General features: G+C 37.8%; 1 protein-coding gene and 1 pseudogene across 1 annotated transcript in view; one reads left to right on the forward strand and one right to left on the reverse strand.

Annotated features, from left to right (window-relative positions):
* The window catches only part of NLGN1 (neuroligin 1), an 835,296-nt gene that overhangs the window by 790,465 nt on the left and 25,033 nt on the right, over positions 1-19,798 (reverse strand). The window lies entirely within an intron of this gene.
* Positions 6,939-7,462, forward strand: LOC139002255 (ferritin light chain pseudogene; annotated as a pseudogene).

Raw genomic sequence — 19,798 nt, forward strand, 5'->3', positions numbered from 1 at the left:
ACTGATAGACAGGAAAACATGATAGTCCTTCACATGAGTCTGTTAGTTATGTATGTCTTTAAAGTTTCCTTTTCTGAAGCAGAGAAAAACAACAAAGAAAATATTTTTATAATTTAAAAGAGCCATAAAATATAATGTAGGGTGTGCAAAAAGTGTATACACACACTTTGAATAATTATAAAGGCAGTGTGTATTAAAACACATTTTCAAAATTGAGCTATCAGCTATTAAAGTGTACATACATTTTTGGGGATACCCTGTATATATGTATATACATGAAAGATGGATTAATTATTCAGAATGATCCTGCAATGCATAGTTGTGACCATCTAGCCTCTGAAACCAGGAAGTATAGAAATAAACTAATATGATAAAAACATTATCAAATTTTAACCTTTTTGAGTATTACCCATTTTCTTCAAGGCAGCCAAATTGAAGAAAGTAAAATATATAATAGATATTTTGGGCTTTTGATTTTACTTTTACAAAATGATAAGAATCAGGGCAGGCAGTTTTTAAAGGCCAAATTCTACACATTTGTACTTAAAAGTAACAGAGGTAATACCTAGGTAATCAATCAACTATGCAAAAGTTACGTTGTCAACTTGAAAGAAGAGAATGGCAGAAGTAAATGTGGAATAAATGTATACCAAACTTGCATGAAATTACAGGAGTGGCTCATTTAATTCAGGCAGAAGCCTAAGTTTTATCTTCCACTTTATGGATATTAGAGCCTATCCATTATGATGAGCAGCATTACCTGCTCTCCTGCTACACAGACAGGTAGCCACAGAGATCTATCAATCACTTTATCTAGGCATACAGCATAGTATCAAATATGAAATAGATTTTATTATAACCTTAAAAAAGCAGACATTGAACTTTTGGAAAAGATGTTGGAAATCAGAGTTTTATGAACAAGACTATAATTCTGAATTTCCATAACCTTAGAATTTACTCAGTAACATTGCCAAAATTTTTAGGAAGTGCTCAGTATGTGTAATACTTTTTAAAAAAATGTTTTTATTTATTACAGAGAGGAAGGGAGAGGGAGATAGGGATAGAAACATCAATGATGAGAGAGAATCATTGAAGAGCTGCCTCCCGTACACCTGCCTCCCACCCCCCACCTCCCACTGAGCCTACAACCCGGGCTTGTGCCCTGACCAGTAATCGAACCCTGACCTCCTAGTTCATGGGTCAATGCTCAACCACTAAGCCACACTGGTTGTGCTGTGCTATACTTTTAAACTGTAGTTTTTGCAGATTTTTTTCATGCTAAAACTATATCTAGATATCACCAAAAATAGAGTGGAACATAAATTATGAGCAAATAAATCCATAGTGTCAATATAATCATATATAGCTTATTAACCCCTCCCCCCCAAAAAAAGTGTGTTCACTGGTCAGTTAAGTAAGTGATGATTTACAGAGTGGGTTGCTGTTAATAAATAACTGTAAGTGGGTATAAATGATCTATTTCAAAAGTGCATTACCTTGAAAGAACTTGATCCCTTCTAGTTCTTTATAGCATTACAATATTCAGTACTTAATGTTTATGGGTTTAACTTGCATAATAGTCTTTCTACTGAGAAAATACAATGAAATTGTTCTCTAGAAAAAAATTTCAGCTTCACAGTATTATTTACACTTTTTTTCCTCCTAAAGGGAGGAAAATTCATAAGTTGCCAGAAAAGTAGTATTACTGGAAGTTAATACTACTTTTATTACTGGGAATTAAATCCAAATATGAAGTCTGAAAGTAAATTTAACAGACCTGCTGTGGGCCAGCAAATATATAGTGGTTCTACACAGACAACCATGTGATCTATAGAGCTCTGCGGCCAATCTTATCCATAATGCAAATAAAAGTTAATGTTGTTTACTCCTTTCTTCCTTCTCATTAAATGTTTCATATTTAGGAAATATTTTTTTTAGAAGAACTCAAGTCAATAGAAAAGATAATTGATGACATTGTGTAAAACAGTATCAGGAGTAAAGTACATTTCCAAAAAATAATAATAATAATTTAGTCACAAAGACTTTAAGTTATCCTTTTATGTATATATATGTTATCAAAGGAAAAAAATAAAAATTTGGCATTCAATTTTAAATCTTGTATTTCCACTTTAAAATATACAGTTAATTGCCTTCCTGAGAAAGATTAGTATTAGTACAAATGCTTTATTACACCAATGGACTTCAAACCTCTCTGCCATTCCTTCTACAATGGTTATATAGAGTAATAAAGTTGTATTATATTTTGTTAATAGTTAAGGAAAATATATATGTATGGTTGTTAGACAAAGTCATACTATATTAATCTGGCAAAGTATGAGTTTTAAAAGTTTTATAGCTTACTACTATTAATAGTAGTCAGGTTATTAATATCTTTTTAATTCAGAAACCATAGGAAATATTGTCTCCCAGTGTTTATCATGAAATTTTGCAAAACTTTAATAGAATGAGTCAAGCACCTTTCAAAAAGAATGTAATTTTTTCAGCTTCTTTTTTTAAAAAATCTTTATTGTTGAGAATATTACAGATGTTCCCATTTTCCCCTATTGATCTCCTCTATCCTGCACCCATCCCAGGCCTTCACTAAGCTAGTGTCTGTGTACATGGGCTATGCATATATGCATACAGGTTCTTTGGTTAATCTCTTCTCACCCACCCACCCACCCAAGCCTTCCCTCTGAGATTTGGCAGCCTGTTCCATGCTTCTATGTCTCGGGATCTATTTTGTTCATCAGTTTATTTTGTTCTTTAGAATCCACATATGAGTGAGATCATGTGATACTTGCCTTTCTCTACCTGGTTTATGTTGCTTACATATTATTCTTCAGGTCCCTCCATGCTGTCTCAAAGGGTAAGAGATCATTCTTTTTTTAACTCTTGCATAGTATTCCATGGTGTAAACGTACCACAACCTTTTTATCCACTCATCTACTGATGGGCATTTGGGCTGTTTCCAGATCATAGCTATGGTAAATTGTGCTGCTATGAACATAGGAGTACATATATTCTTTATGATCGGTGCAGTGGTTCTCAACCTTCCTAATGCCATGACCCTTTAATACAGTTCCTCATGTTGTGGTGACCCCCAATTTCATTGTTACAAATTGAACATAATTAAAGTATAGTGATTAATCACAAAAACAATATGTAATTATATATGTGTTTTCCAATGGTCTTAGGTGACCCCTGTGAAAAGGTCATTCAACCCCCAAAGGGGTCGTGACCCACAGGTTGAGAACCACTGGATTAGTGTTTTAGGTTCTTATACTAGAGGCCAGGTGCACAAAATTCATGCACTTGCGGGGGGGGGGGGGGGGGGGGGATGTGTCCCCTCAGCCTGGCCTGCACCCTCTCCAATCCAGGATCCCATCGGACATCCCTCTCGTAATCCAGTACCACTGGCTCCTAACTGCTCACCTGCCTGCCTGCCTGATCACCCGGAACCCCTCTGCCTGCCTGCCTGATTGCCCCTAACTGCTCCCTTGCTGGCCTGATCGCCCCTAACTGCCTCTGCCTCAGCCCCTTCACCGGGGACCTGGCTTCCCTCCCTCTGGCCGGCTTCAGGCACCTGGGACCCAGGCCAGCTTCACCCGGGCTAGCCACAGGCGCCTGGGACCAGGGGTGGCTTCACTCAGGCCCAGCTTTGTCAGGAAGGACATCTGGAAGGTCATACGGAAGATGTCCGGTCTAATTACCATATTACCTTTTTATTAGTATAGATTCCTAGAAGTACAATAACTGGGTCAAAAATGGCAGTTCCATATTTAATTTTTTGAGGAAACTCCATGCTCTTTATAATTTTTTAAAGTTTTAATATAGTCATGAAAATAATATTTTATAGTTGTTTCTAGTCTAATGTTAAGATTCCTTAAGTACTGAAGATATAAGAAAACAAGTAAAATGTAAACCCTTTAACAAAGATATCTGTACACATTTATGTGGTAACAAAGTAAAGTTACAAAAATTAGTCTCTCTGTTCTTGGGGTATATATTAGATACTTTGAATGTTATACAGTATCTTCATTGAATATAAGAAAAAAATGTTATCTTTTTTTTTTTTCAAAAGAGGGACTAAACCAATTAACCCTAGAATGAAAATAATTAGAAAGAATTAGATGGGAAATATGATTAATATTTCAAAGGGAAAAAATAACCATTCAACACATTTTAAATAAAGTGTGTCCCAAAATTCACGCAAGATTTGAATTTTGCATGAGCAATAACAACAACAAAAATAAATAAATAAAAGCCTGATTTTACCTGGTTTATTGAATCAGATTCTAATATCTGTTGCCCTTTGATTTCAATCCCTTCAATTTGATAAGCATTACCAAGTACCAATTATGGCCCAGGAGCAGGGACAATGAAGACCAATGAAGACCACGGCTTTGCATATGTGCCAGCAAAGCCGTGGAGGCCATTTACCCAATGTCCTATTCCATACATAACCCTATACTATATACTTTATGAATCAATAAAAAATTTACAATTTTTAATTATAAACCTGTGTTTTCTATCAAAATTACTTCTTGCGTGAATTTTGGGACACCCTTTACAATTCAATACTCTTTATTCACTCATTCATTCATTCATTCAAAATCCTTTCTAGTTATTTATAGCATTACAATTTTCAATATTTAATGATTTTAAAATCAAGAGTAAATTGACAATATATTCAGCATAAATCATTGCATGGAGGAAATTGTGTAACAGAATTAAGCTCCCAAATATTGTTGGCTTTTTCCAATCTACCAGGACACTTTCATTCCTCCAAATTTAATTGCTGTTTTCACATATTTTTACATAATTTGAATGCAAGTGTCATGATTTTGAAGTTAAAAGGGCTTATATGCACCTCAACTTTTTATAATAAATACTTCTTGAGATTTATTTTAAAATACTGAAATTAGCCCTAGCAGGTTTGGCTCAATGGATAGAGCATTGGCCTGTGGACCAAAGGATCCTGGGTTCGATTCTGGTCAAGGGCACATACTTTGGTTACAGACTCCTCCCCAGCCTGGGCCCTGGTCAGGGCTCCTGCAAGAGGCAACCAATTGATGTGTTTCTCTCACATTGATATTTCTCTTTGTCTTTCCTTTTCTCTTCTACTCTCCCTAAAAGTCAATGGAAAAAATATCCTAGGGTGAGGATTAACAACAACAAAAAGAAACAAAATACTAAAATTAGAATATGTAATGCAAAAGATATCCAGACATTTACATCATGGCCTGGTGGTTAATAGATTTAGCATGGACTTCATACACATTATTTTGAGGTGCATCAAAAGTGCTTTTAACAGCATAAAATAAACTTCGGCTTCTTAAAATATGTGAACCTAACATATTTTCCCCTTATGTTCTCCATCCTGATACACATAGTTCATGCGGATAGAAGCATAAAAACTTTTACTCCATCTCAAGGTGATTCTTTTGTATGGTTTTCTACATATTTCTTATTTAACTCTCATTCATCCTTTGGATTAAATTCCACAAATTCACCACTATTTCTTAATGTAATCTTAGAATTCAACAGTGAACCTCAACAGGTGTAGGAATTCATTCTCCAGGCTTTAAACCAGTGTTTCCTAAACAGTTGTCAAGAGGAAACTAAAGAATGTGATGTGTGCTATGAGGGAAATAATAACCCCCTTGAGCAAATAAGCTTTGTTGGCTAAGCATTAAACTGACTTCAGCAAGTTCTTTTCTGTCCAGTTCTCAGAGCCTGCAACATGCTAATGTATATTGCTAAAACCTAAGAAGGCAACATGATATGCAACATTTTCCCAAGCATCTTTGACCAAGGAAATTTTAGAAAAATAATATCTCTGTTTCTACTGAATATAATTTGTAAATGCTGAATATTTTTCCCATCTATTTTTGAAGAACTTCAGAAAAGTGAATTCTGAAAATATTCACATAACATCTCTGTTTTTGACATTCTTTACTAACATGTACAACTGATCCCGCTTCTTACATTCAAGGAAGAAAAAGGAACATTCAAGGTCCATTAACTGCCTCCCAGTCTAGAAGACAAAAACACCTTCATATTTTTCTCTCCACTGAATAATTCTAATTCCTTTTAAGCTTTCTTCAGAGGTCTTATTTTAAAACTGTTGAGTCATTTTTAATGCTCTCTAAATCTTCTACAGTTTGTCTATGACTTTCTTAGATATTATAATCTTAAAATTTGAAAATAAAACAATAAAAATAAGTAAAAGCTTTTCTCAATGATTCCTAGTTATTAACAGATATCAGGAGTCTGTTAATCTAGAAAAAATAGGAGGTTTATATAACACGGTTTTAGGAAAGACTGCATTGTAGATCTGTGATTCTAGCTCCTGTGGTATAGCCCAGAATCTAAGAAAATTTTTCTAAAAAAAGTTGGCAGGTCTACTTAATCTTTTTTTTCTCCTTCATTTCTGCCATTTTTTTCTTTATATAGTTTTAAATAATAAAGACAATATAAGACTCAGTTTATATCTTATTTAAACTCTATTGCTATCTTAACCAGGGAAGTGGATTTCTGCTATAGGAACTTTACTGCAAAGAACATGTACGCATCCAAAATATAAGATTTTCTCTATTGCCAAATGAATAGGGTATTGGTTTGGAAACAGAGTCCAAAAGAAGAAGAAGAAAAAAAAATACCATTAAAATGAAATTATCTCAAAATAACCAAGTGACCAAAGGTATAATACTATTTCCTCAAGATAAAAATATGTTCCAGGCAGTGCCCTCGGCAGTCCCGGATATGCCTCTTGCTTCAACAGTGTTTGGACGCAACAGACCCATGGACGCCCCTTCTTCCAGCCTCCGGCCACTCTCCTGTATCTCATCCAGTCACCACCTTCAGAACCACCTCCCGGACCAGCCAATACGCCATTTTTTTTTTCTACTTTAACTCCTTATTGCCAAACAACCATGAGCTCCCAAATTCGTCAGAATTATTCCTCTGGGGTAGAGGCTGCGGTCAACCGCCTGATCAGCCTGCATCTGCAGGGCCCCCTACACCTACCTCTCCCTGGGCTTCTATTTCACCAGGACGATGTGGCTCTGGAGGGCGGGGGCCACTTCTTCCCTGAGTTGGCGGAGAAGAAGCGAGAGGGCGCTGAGCTTCTCTTAAAGTTGCAAAACCCGCACGGTGGCCGCATTCTCTTCCAGGATGCGCTGAAGCCTCCCCAGATAAGGGGGCAAAACTCAGGACACCATGGGAGCCACCCTGGCCTTGGAGAGGAACCTGACCCAGGCCCTTGTGGAGCTTCAGGTCCTGGGTTCTCCGCTCGCAGACCCTCAGCTCTGTGACTTCCTGGAGAACCACTTCCTGGGTGAGCAGGTAAAACTCATCAAGAAGATGGGCGACACCTGACTCACCTCCGCAGGCTGCGGGCCCCCAGGCTGGGCTGGGCGAGTATCTCTTTAAAAAGCTCCCCCTCAAGTGCGACTAGGAGCCTGTGGAGACCAGAGGCCTCTGAAGGGCCCCTATGCATCCCCTGGTGTCTCTGGCTTTTACCTGAGCCTCTCCCCCAAACTACTAGTCATTCTTTTAACCACCCTGAAGCCCTCTCCCATGCATTGGACCAATGAAACAATAAAACTTTTTGCAGAATATATATATATAAAATCAACCCCAAACTAAGGAATTCTTGAGGACTAACCTCTCTTTATATTAAGTCAGCAGTGTTAAAAACAAAATGCAAAATACCAAACTTCGTAATCTGTAGGGACTGGATATTTGGAATTTCAGTTTCAGGGCTGAAATAAAGAAATTGGCAGTTGGTGGGAAATAGAGTGAGGGATGGAGATGATGGCAGTGGTGAAGGGTGATTGACATTAAGGAAGGCAGAATCAAGAAAGGCACAGATGGAGGGCCAAGAAGCAGTGGGAGGGCTGTCCAAGTGTGTGTGGAGGGGGGCATGATGGGGAGTGGGTGGTGGCGATCTGAGTATAGGCGTTAACAGAGGCCAAGCCAAGAGTGATGGTGGCAGGAACAGCAACTGGAGGAGCCGAAGACGGTAGCTCCTGCATGATACTTGACACATTATAGCCTTGGGGGTTGCATTTAAAGACATCGTGACCAAATGAGAGGAAAGTCGGTTCTATAAGCTAAATAAGGAGTCAAATCAGAGCAGGGAAAGCCAGCTACAAGCTAAGTACCAGGGAACACAACTGGGATTAGAAACATCATCTCTATCAAAGTTCTGTAGGAGGAGGAATGCTGGATACCTTCCAATGCATGTTTTATTTCAGCTTTAACTCTCTCTTGCTAATGTTCCTGTAAAAGCCTCATCTTCCCTCATCCCACCTTAAATGGCTCTGATCAATGTAAGCGATGGGTCTAGGCAGTGGGAGTGAAGGTGAAAGCAGTAGCTATTGGCACAGTAGGCACAGTGGCATTGGGGTGGGAGGTAATGCTAGTTGCTGAGGAACTGGTTGCAGTAACAAGAAAGCAGAGAAGCAGAAGGAGCACTAGTCAGGCTATTTTAAATGTAAATACTTTCCAGGCAGATCATGTCTTAAATATCTGCTTTAGCTTTCCTATCTTATTTCTATATCCAAGGATAGAATTTTGACAATCAAATACGTTATGTAGTGTATCTTACTGCTATCTCAATCATGCAAGAATCAGAGTGCAACTCAGGGGATTTGAATAAAAGATAATTAACAGGTGTGAGCAGGGTGAAGGGAACCAATAAGGAATATTGCATCACCCAGAGAATACCAGCTGAAGAAAGGTATTTTTGGCCTGGGACAAGACAAAGAAAGCTAGCAGTGTTACTGGAATGCATTAGAGCTGGGGGCATGGACAAGGGGACACACAGCAAGGGTGATGGTCATGGAAGGATGCAGTCACTGCTAGAAACCATGACCCATGAAGGGGAAAAATGGGGAGATGGATAACAACCCCAAATCTCTCTCCTACTAACCCCCATTCCCCTGCCATCGGCTGGCATCTATGGGATTTGAACAGAAGCAGCTATTAAAGAAACCTAAGTAAATGCAATTCATAGAGGTCAAGGTCAGCCTCCCAGGGCATAGAACAAGGCAGAGAAGAACAGAACATGGATCTGGGTGAGGTGGGGTCACAAAGAGATAATAACCAGTAGATACCTTATAATATCAATGAATGCATAATTAAACCATACCTAGAAATCAACTCTCCTGGACACAAGTATAGAATCATCCCCATTTGGCTTGTGTCTAGCAAAGGGTGCCCAAATTATGAGATGGGCCATAAGTGATAAAACACTCAGAGTTGTTAAAATATACTCCAGAACTCCTATGTGTTCCATGCATTATCTGGCAAAGAATGGGAGCCACTAACTGGAGCAAACAGAAAATGTGTGATAAACAGCAATGCTTTCATTTCTAAATACTCTTAAATAATTTGGTTATTAGAAAAAATATCTATAAACATTTCTTATGAACATATTTGAATAGTAGCACCTAAAATATTTTTCTTTTAATGTAGGTCATTTAAAACTGATTTGGTTTTTTTTAATATATTTTATTGATTTTTTTACAGAGAGGAAGGGAGAAGGAGAGGGATAGAGAGTTAGAAACATCCATGAGCGAGAAACATCAATTCAGCTGCTTCCTGCACACTCCCTACTGGGGATGTGCCCGCAATCAAGGTACATGTTCTTGACGGGAATCGAACCTGGGACCCTTCAGTCCGCAGGCCAACACTCTATCCACTGAGCCAAACCGGTTAGGGCTAAAACTGATTTCTTACTAACTTAGCAAAGCTGTAGAGCAATCGTTTCTGTCATTTTTTTTTCCAGCAAGCGCTGGGTTCATTTAGTATTTGGTGAATTAATTTAAAAGAGAGTTTCAGACAGGCTGGAAAGTCAGAACAAAACTGCTAGTCATGTGGCTCATGTGTTGTTTGATTTCATCCTGACTTTGAAGGTGAGTCAGTTAGTATCTGGATATAGGTACAATAAGCAGAGTCAGTTTGGTATGGGTACTTCTGTCAGAATCAAAAGCCATTATTTCCTCCTCATAATATCCCTTCTTCATTAAAAATGTTAGTTTTCTTTCTTGACTAAATGCATGGCATAATCTATACTACATTTTCCCCTTAACATTAATTTCTGTTATTGAACTGATGCCAAATATCACAAAATAATGTTTTAGTGAACATGAGGTGTTTATAGATATCTGTACTACTAAAAGAGGATCTAACTTTATTACATAAAAACAGCATATATTTAAAGTGAAAATAACAGCTTAAAAGGCTAAAGAAATTTTTAAAAATAAAATCAACTGTTGTATGGCAAATGATGGGAACAGAGTGAGGATGAAAGTGAGACATAGCGGCTACACTCAAAACATGGTTAAGGATTATGCCAATTTGTGAAAACCATACCATATATTCTATGGAGAAAAGCATTAAAATTATTCAACAACAAAAAATCAATGGAACAAAAGAGGTAAGTCATTACTATGGAGGATAGTCAGAATTGCTGTTTTCCCTGGGAGCCTTTGTTGAGACTTTTCTAACACTTCAATGGTTGAAAGGAAATCAAACTGTGAGAACTTACTGCCACTCTAGTGAGCCCTGGGGGATTTGTCACAAAATTGGAACCTGAGTGGCCTCAAGCTTCACAGCTCTGATCCTCAGAAGTGACAAAAAGCAAAGGGATCAACAGAGAAAGTAGAGCATTAGTTACACGGAACCGAACATCATAGTTTGAATTGCTGGGTGAACTTCAGGCCACCTTTTCTGTTTTTACATTAGGCCAAATGACCAAATAATTTCCTTCCAAACATGAGCTATACTTAGGAGTTTTCAAGCAGCAACCATTATTTTGTAGCTATTCACAGAGAATTCTGAACTTACTCTTATCTGGAAGAAAGCTTCTTAAACACTGAAAATGGGATAAATAACGAAAAACTATAGTGTATTTGCAGCTTTTTTAGACTATATTTATGTTGTCATTTTACTAAAAAACTAAGAAAGTATAGGAACATTCAAGAAACTTAGCTCTTGGTCCCAGAGAGATGAACATCAGCAGCCTATTTTGGAGTTACATAGAAAGCAGTTGACTCCAGCTACACAATGCCCTCTGTTCCCCGAACTCTGATATCCTCACTAGAAAAAAATACTTGTTTGTCTCCACTTGAAACATAAGTGTACTAGTTGAAATAGTGTCTAAATATTGTCTCACTCTAACTCAGTGTTTCTTAGGTGAGCCCATGGATCTGCAATCACCTGGAGCAAGCATGTCAAACTCAAAGGCTACATGGGCCAAATAAACGAGGCACGTGGCCCACAGGCGATGAGTTTGACATGTTTGACCTGGAGTGTCTGATTAAAATGCAAATTCCCAACCCCCTTACACAGGTAATCCACATGCATGTTACATTTGAAAACCACTGCTATATTGCCCTAACCGGTTTGGCTCAGTGGATAGAGCATCAGCCTGCGGACTCAAAGGTCCCGGGTTCGATTCTGGTCAAGGGCATGTACCTTGGTTTCAGGCACATCCCCAGTAGGGAGTGTGCAGGAGGCAGCTGATTGATGTTTCTCTCTCATCGATGTTTCTAACTCTCTATCCCTCTCCCTTCCTCTCTGTAAAAAATCAATAAAATATATTAAAAAAAAAAAAAGAAAACCACTGCTATAAAAGAGTCCCTGTATTATTTCAGGAGCAAGAATATTACAACTAGATACCTTTAGAAGAACTTAGGAAATGAGTGGAGACCTGAGGGAAGAATATTTGAGTAATTCAAAAAGAACTAAAAGTGTCTTAGATAAATTAACCAGAATAAATTGTTTTCATTTCATAATTCCCCATCCCACCTGACCCCCACTTTCTGGTTAAAGTGGATTCTAGAATTCTGTGTAATCATTTATATTTTACTACTATAGTCTGGAAAGGAAAAAGAAATGTAAGCTTAAAGATCAACCAGTATGTTACCTGATTCTTAAATATATTTAAAAGTCTCTAACTCTTTTAAATTTCATAATTTTGTATATCTGGCTATAATATACTAACAGAATATAAATCAGAAATAAATGTTAATGCTAAGCAATAAATTTTATATTTTTATTTCTATAACTTTTTCCTACAAACACAAATTATACAACTTAAGCTAAGAGCTTCCCAACCACTAAGAACTTTTTTACCTTTTTAAGAAAACATCTATTATGCATACAATGATATGAAAACTAATGTTATAGAAAAAGTCTGATTAAATACATATGAGGAGAAAGCAAAGTGAGCACTATTTGCAGATGAAATTATGATTCCTAATAGCTCAAGAACTTGGCTAATTCTAAATTAAGCAATCAACAAATAAATACAACTTTTCTACATATCAAAAATAAAGTGAAAATATTTTTTAAATATTCACAATACAAATAAAATATAAGATAGCTAGAAATCTAACAAGAAAACTAACAAGTATAAATTTTACTTGGGGACATAAAAGATCGGGCTTTCTTCCCTCCCCCTTATATTTCTTTACTAAATAATTAAGACAAAGTAATTGAGTAAGGCAGAGTGTGGAAAGCATCCTCATAGAGTAGAGCATAATGGTCCAGAGCAAGGCGGGGCAGGGGGTTCACACAGGGAAGCACCCAGTGTGGCGAGTCAGAGCACTAGCAAGGTGAGGAGGGCATCGACAGAAGGGTGTCCTGGCTGCGTGGCTCAGTGTTGAGCATCGGCCTATGAACCAGGAGGTCATGTCTCAATCCTGGTCAGGCCATATGCTTGGGTTGCGGGCTTGGTCCCCAGTGTGAGGCATGCAGGAGGCAGCCAATCAATGATTCTCTCTCAGCATTGATGTTTCTCTCTCTCTCTCTCCCTCTCCCTTCCTTTCTGAAATTAATAAAAATATATTTAAAAAACAAACAAACAACAACAACAAAAAAAAAACAACAACAGAAGGGCGGGCACAGACATTGGTTGTTGAAGCCCAAATGGGATGAGGAAGGTGCTACTGCAGGGGAGCAGACCCACAAGGACTGTCAGGGCCCAGGTGAGGTGAGGGAGGGCATCTTTGCAGAGAACAGGACACTAGCAGTAATGGGTTTCATTCAAGGGAACTGAAATCTTAACAACACTGGAAGCCATGTTCCTCCCTAACAGATAAGCAATTTGCAAATCTGAAAAGGGAGAAAACCAGGATGAATTCTGTGGTGTTTGATTTGAATTTGAAGTATTAATGTAAACTCATTGTTTTAAATAGATGGGTAGCAAGTTATAGAAATATCGGTGTGAATTTATATTCCCCAGCTCTGCTCACTGAGAGCCTAGAAAGAGTGACACTCCAATAGTAACACCAGCACCCAGATCTCAGCTTTTAAATATTATTTTCTTCTAAAAGGAAACAGTCACTCCTAGAAGATAACATAAGAGAAAAATCTAGATGACCTTCAGTATGGCAATGACTTTTTAGATACAATACCGAAGGCATGATCTACAAAAGAAATAATTGATAAGTTGGACTTCATTAAAATTAAAAACTTCTGCTCTGCAAAAGACACTGTCAAGAGACTGAGAAGACAAGCTACAGGCCGGAGAAAATGGCTACAAAAGACACATCTGATAAAGGACTGTTATCTAAAATATACAAAGGACTCTTAAAACTCAACAATAAGAAAACAAACAACCAGATTGAAAAAATGGGCCAGAAGACCTTGACAGACACTCTACCAAAGATATACACACTGAAAATAAACACAAGAGATGCTCCACATCATATGTCATCAGGAAAATACAAACTAAAACAATAAGATACCACTAAACACCTATGACAATGGCCAAAAGCTCAACACTGACAGCACCAAATGCTGGAGAAGATGAGCAGCAACAGGAACGCTCATTCATTGTTGATTAGAATGCAAAATGGCACAGCCATTTTGGAAGACAGTTTAGCAGTTTCTTGACAAACTAACCATACTCTTATTATACGACCCAGCAATCGCGCCCCTTGGTATTTACCCAAAGGAGTTGAAAACTTATGTCTACACGTAAACCTGCACATGGATGTTTATAGCAGCTTTAGTCATACTTGCCAAGACTTGGAAGCAAGCAACAACCAGTAGATGAATGGATAACTAAACTGTGCTACATTCAGACAATTAAGTATTATTCAGCACTAAAAAGAAATGAGCTATCAAAACACGGAGGAAATTTAAATGCATATTACTAAGTGAAAATCTGAAAATGCTGCATATTGTATGATTCCAAAAATATGACACTCTGGAAAGGATGATACTATAGAAATCGTAAAAGATTAGTGGTTGTCAGAGTTTGGCAGGGAAGGGAGGGATAAATGGAGCACAGAGAATTTTTAGGGCAGCAAAACTATATTCTGTATGATACTACAATGGTGAATAGAAAACATTATACATTTGTCAAAGTCCATAGAATGTACAACACCCAGCAATAACCACAATGTAAACTATGGATTGGGGGGGATAATGTGTTAATGTAGATTCATTCATTTTTAACAAATGTACCGCTCTGTTGGGGGAATGTTTATAATGGGAGAGGCTACATGTGTGGGGTCAGGGAGGCATATGAGAAATCTCTGTACCTTCTCCTTAATTTTGTGTTGAATCTAAAACTGCACTAAAAATTAAAGTCTGTTTCATATCCAAAAATATATCATGCAAAAAACATTAATTACCAAAATAGAAAAATACTTAAAGATATTGACTTAATTAGATTTGTCACTAAATATGCCATACAAATAAAAACATTTCTATGCATATATAGGAAATAAATATTTTGTATATTATATTAATTTGCTGCATTTGATAAGATAATTAGCATGACTGAAAATAGGTATTGACTTCCTACTTGTTCAAAACTATTCTTCTCCTGAAAGGAACAAGATGGAGTGTAAATGACCAAAAAGAAAAAAAGAAAAGAAAAGAAACAGGGCACCTTGGAGAAATGCCTGGTTCCAGGCCTAGAGAATGGAAAGCACAAGATGAGCTTGAAGCATCTTACTGTGCCAAAAGCAAGGCACTGCTCCAAGCATGACAGGATCCACCCTGCATTTCTCTGACTAGTCAAACATGGGAAATATGAACATAAAAAAAAAATGGAGCAACTTGTTATAACCCATTAAATAAAATTAAATATAAAGAGTACTTCCTGATTAAAAAAAATAGTTAATTAAGTTAGCTGGAAATGGGATATTTACACAGTGATCAGTATCTCCTTCAAAATAATGATTAATTATAAGGGGGAAAAGAATAACTTTACATGGAAGAGGACTGGCAAGCACCACTTTAAGCCCCGCCTCAGAGGATGCAATGAGAAGTACAGAGCATCACTTCAGTGATATTCCTCCCAAAGATGCATGCTCTAGAGCTAGTCATGAAAAAAACATCGAAACCAAACTAACTGATTATAGAACAACTGCCCTATAACCCTTAAAATGTCAAAGTCGTAAAGTCTAAGATTGAGAAACTATCAGATTGAATGAGCAAGGCTAGAGTCATGGCAACTAAATACAAAACATGACTGTAAAGTGGATTATTTTGTTACAAAGAACATTATTGAAACATGACAAAACTAACAGGATGTGAGAACTAGATGGAGTAATAAATATATCAGTGTTATGTTCCTGATTTGGATTGTTGTATTGTGATTCAGACGGAGAATTATGTTTAGGAAATGCACACTAAAGTATTTGAAGGGGAGATGGACAACTTACTTTCATATTGCTTAGGAGAAAAATAGGTATTTGTACTCTGCTTGAAATTTTTATAAGTTGAAGGTTGTTTCAAAATAAAAAGTAAAGCCGAACCGGTTTGACTCAATGGATAGAGCGTTGGCCTGCAGACTCAAGGGTCCCAGGTTCGATTCCGGTCAAGGGCATGTACCTTGGTTGCGGGCACATCCCCACTGGGGGGCGTGCAGGAGGCAGCTGATCGATCTCTCTCATCGATGTTTCTAACTCTCTATCCCTCTACCTTCTTCTCTGTAAAAAAATCAATAAAATAAATTAAAAAAAATAAAAAGTAATATAAAATTTAAAATGCTTTGAAAAATTGATAGACTGGGATCCTGCTTCTGAAACTTCAATAGTATAAAGATAACTTAAAATGTGCTTGGTTAAGTTAATAACATTCTAATAATATTTTTAACTTAACAAATATCCCACAATCCACCTGGAAGAGTGGATAAGATAGTAAAAAATATTTGAAAAAGAATAGTAATTCAAACAACTTATATTACTTAATACTATAAAATTATTAGAAATCCTATATAATAAAAGCCTAATATGCAAATTGTCTCCTCAACCAGGAGTTTGACCAGGAGTTCGCTCACTATGATGTGCACTGACCACCAGGGGGGCAGCGTGGAACATGGTGGGTTCCAGCAACGCAGCGCTGGCAGTGGGTGGCAGTGGAGGCATTGCCAGCCCCACTAGGCCCCAACGAGAGGAGGACCACGGTAAGATGGTGGAGCAGGTGAGCAGGTGGCGCCAGGCCAAGGTGGATGCGGAGGCCCAATTGCCCCACCGATTGCCTTCCAGATGGCGACCAGCGGCCAACAGGCCTTGATGCCCGATTGGGGCAGGCTCCAGGCTGGGACAGGGAACTGAGGGTGGGTGGTGGCAACCAACCTCCTGCGGCACCCAGGAGGGGGGTAAAGGGGCTGAGAACTTTCACTGGCTACCTGAGGACGGGGGTGATGGGGATGGAGGTGTAGTGAGAATGTGGGGTGTCAGCTGAGTTTGCTCTCACTCCCCCTGCTACCCTCCCCCAGGATGCCAGGGCTCACATGCCAGGGAAGCCCCTGAGCTCAGGTGCCAGGCACCCACTAGGAGCCCACCACACGGCCTCTTCCAGGTGAGGCGGGCCGCAGCCACTGGGACCACAGGGGCCGGTCGGGCTCCCCATGGGGTCACGCAGGAGCTGGTCCGTGAGGCCACTCAGGAGAGAGCATGCTGCCCACTCAGCTTCTGTGCAGTGCCGCTGGGTGGCCCAGAGGCTCACACTGTGCCCCGTCCCACCGCGTCTGGCCACGCTCACCGTATCTCCACATGGGGACCCGGGCGCTGTGACTCAGGCAGAGGAGGGTGTGTGGGGGACAGGGGACCCAGGTGCTGCCCAGGGCCCAGAGGTCAGCTGGGACCTGCCCTTCCATGCCAGACACTCATGCTTTGATCGCTGGCCAGGCCTAGGGACTGCACAAGTACACAAATTTGTGCACCAGGCCTCTAGTATATAATAAATAAAAACAATGTATCATTTTTCCTAATAAACATATTTTTAGCCGAAACCGGTTTGGCTCAGTGGATAGAGCGTCGGCCTGTGGACTGAAAGGTCCCAGGTTCGATTCCGGTCAAGGGCATGTACCTGGGTTGCGGGCACATCCCCAGTGGGAGGTGTGCAGGAGGCAGCTGATCGATGTTTCTCTCTCATCGATGTTTCTAGCTCTCTATCTCTCTCCCTTCCTCTCTGTAAAAAATCAATAAAATATATTTAAAAAAAAAAAAAAAAAAAAAAAAAAAAAAAAAAACAAAACAAAAAAAAAACAGATTTTTAAAAATTAAGAAAAAGTCCAAAGGATCCAGGCACATGTAAATAGTTTGTGCATGATAATGAACACATTTAAAATTAGAATGGAAAGATGGGCTCTTCAATACTACTGTTTAGATCCTTATCTTGTATTTCACAACAAAACAAGTTCTGAATAAAACAAAAATGTAATTGTAAAAAACTCAAAACATAAAGGTACCTAAAAATATAGATTAATATGTATATAATTTGGTGTCACTGAATCTAAAATTGATGTCAAAGAAACCATAAAGGAGATCTACATTCCCATAAACAGAATAAAGAGACAATATGTTAGAAAAATTAGGTAAATCTCACAGATGGAATTAAATTAGCATTAAATATATTTTAAAATGTTAAAATTATTAGTAACCAAAGTTTTGAAAATGTAGGCAATGAGAAAGATCACACCTACTGGATTGTCAAGTATTAAAAGGAATGCAATGTGCAGAGTTGAAGACAGGACAGTGAATTTTGAAAAAGTGATTAAATATGGCCACCACCATTAGGAAGGGAACATTCTGAATATACGTTAAGAGGATCAAAAATGTACATATTCCTCATCCAAAAAATTTCCCATCAAGTATTTACCCTAAGGAAATAATCAAATAACTCTGCAATGTATATGCAATGTCTATTGTTGATAACAGGATAAAAAATGATATGATTTTTAAAAATCCATAATAGATTTTTAATTATATCATTGAAACAATGAACTAATAACTATGTCATCTAATACTTCACCTGTAAATATAATAAATAAATGCATGACAGCCTTAGCAGAGCATTTTTTGTACTTATTCATTTTATTTCTTCCTTTTAGCTTATAGATAGCTAGATACATAGATGATAGATACATGACAGATAGATAATGATAGATAGATTTTTAGAGAAAGAGAAAGGGAGAGGGAGAGAGAGAGAAACATTGATGTGAGAGTGAAGCATTGATCGGCTACCTCCTGCACTGCACACGCCATCTACTGGGGAACCAGCCTGCCCCCTGGGCATGTGCCCTGTCCAGGAAACCCTTCTGTGCATAGGATGACACCCAACCAACTGAGCCATACTGGCCAGGGAACATTTTTGTATTTAAAGATACAAAATAATGTGCAGACAGTATCAGAGGGAGAGAATTAAAGACTAAACGAGTCAAAGAAAAAAGTAGATGGATAGTTATCACAGGATAAGATTTTAGCATTTGTCTATCTGCACAACTATTCCTTTTCTAATTATTATAAAATAAACATGTACTTAATATTTAAATCAATAATAAAAGCTATAAAAAGTTGTGAGAGAAACAATCTGAAAATTGATAAAGATGAAGAAAAGGTACAGAAAAAAAGTTTAGTTATAGAAGAAATAAAACATTTAAAGAATGCCACTAATTTGCCGAAACCGGTTTGGCTCAGTGGATAGAGCGTCGGCCTGCGGACTGAAGGGTCCCGGGTTCGATTCCGGTCAAGGGCATGTACCTTGGTTGCGGGCGCATCCCCAGTGGGGAGTGTGCAGGAGGCAGCTGGTCGATGTTTCTCTCTCATCGATGTTTCTAACTCTCTATCTCTCTCCTTTCCTCTCTGTAAAAAATCAATAAAATATATTAAAAAAAAAAAAAAGAATGCCACTAATTTAATTTTTTATATTGTGCATTCCTTTTATTCTGTATTACAATATTTGCTATCTGATTTACATGTAGCAGAAGTATTAAGTTACAGAACAGTTGTATAAATCATAGCCAACATCACATCTTAAAAATTGCAAGTCATTGTTGCAAGCAATCTGCTATCAATTTTCATATTTCTGTGTCGTATGTGATATAAAACTAAGCAACCCAAAAGAATTAACATTGCTATTTGATACCTATTTTCTGAGAGAATGTAAAACCACATAATGATAAAATATGAATTATTAATTTTATAAAGGGAATGATTGTTTCCATGAAATTAGAAATGCTTATATGATTCCAATAATTAAGCAAGATAGGAAAACATTCTTTTTAAATGAAAATAGATTACTTAGAGAATCGAAGTAGCAATTCAAGAACTATTTTAAATAATTTTAATTAGTGAACTTTAAATGATTATCTGATTTCATAGTCTTAAAATTGGAAAAGACAATTTTTTTAAATCATCAGAAAAAAACTTTAATTTATTTTCTACTGTCATAAACTCACATGGACATTTAAATTCAAATAGAGGCCCAGTGCACATATTTGTGCACTGGTGGGGTCCCTCAGCCTGGCCTGTGCCCT

This window comes from Myotis yumanensis, unplaced genomic scaffold (assembly GCF_028538775.1).
Source record: "Myotis yumanensis isolate MYYU_CA2020_CCGP unplaced genomic scaffold, mMyoYum1.0.hap1 SCAF_2, whole genome shotgun sequence".
Taxonomy (NCBI): domain Eukaryota; kingdom Metazoa; phylum Chordata; class Mammalia; order Chiroptera; family Vespertilionidae; genus Myotis; species Myotis yumanensis.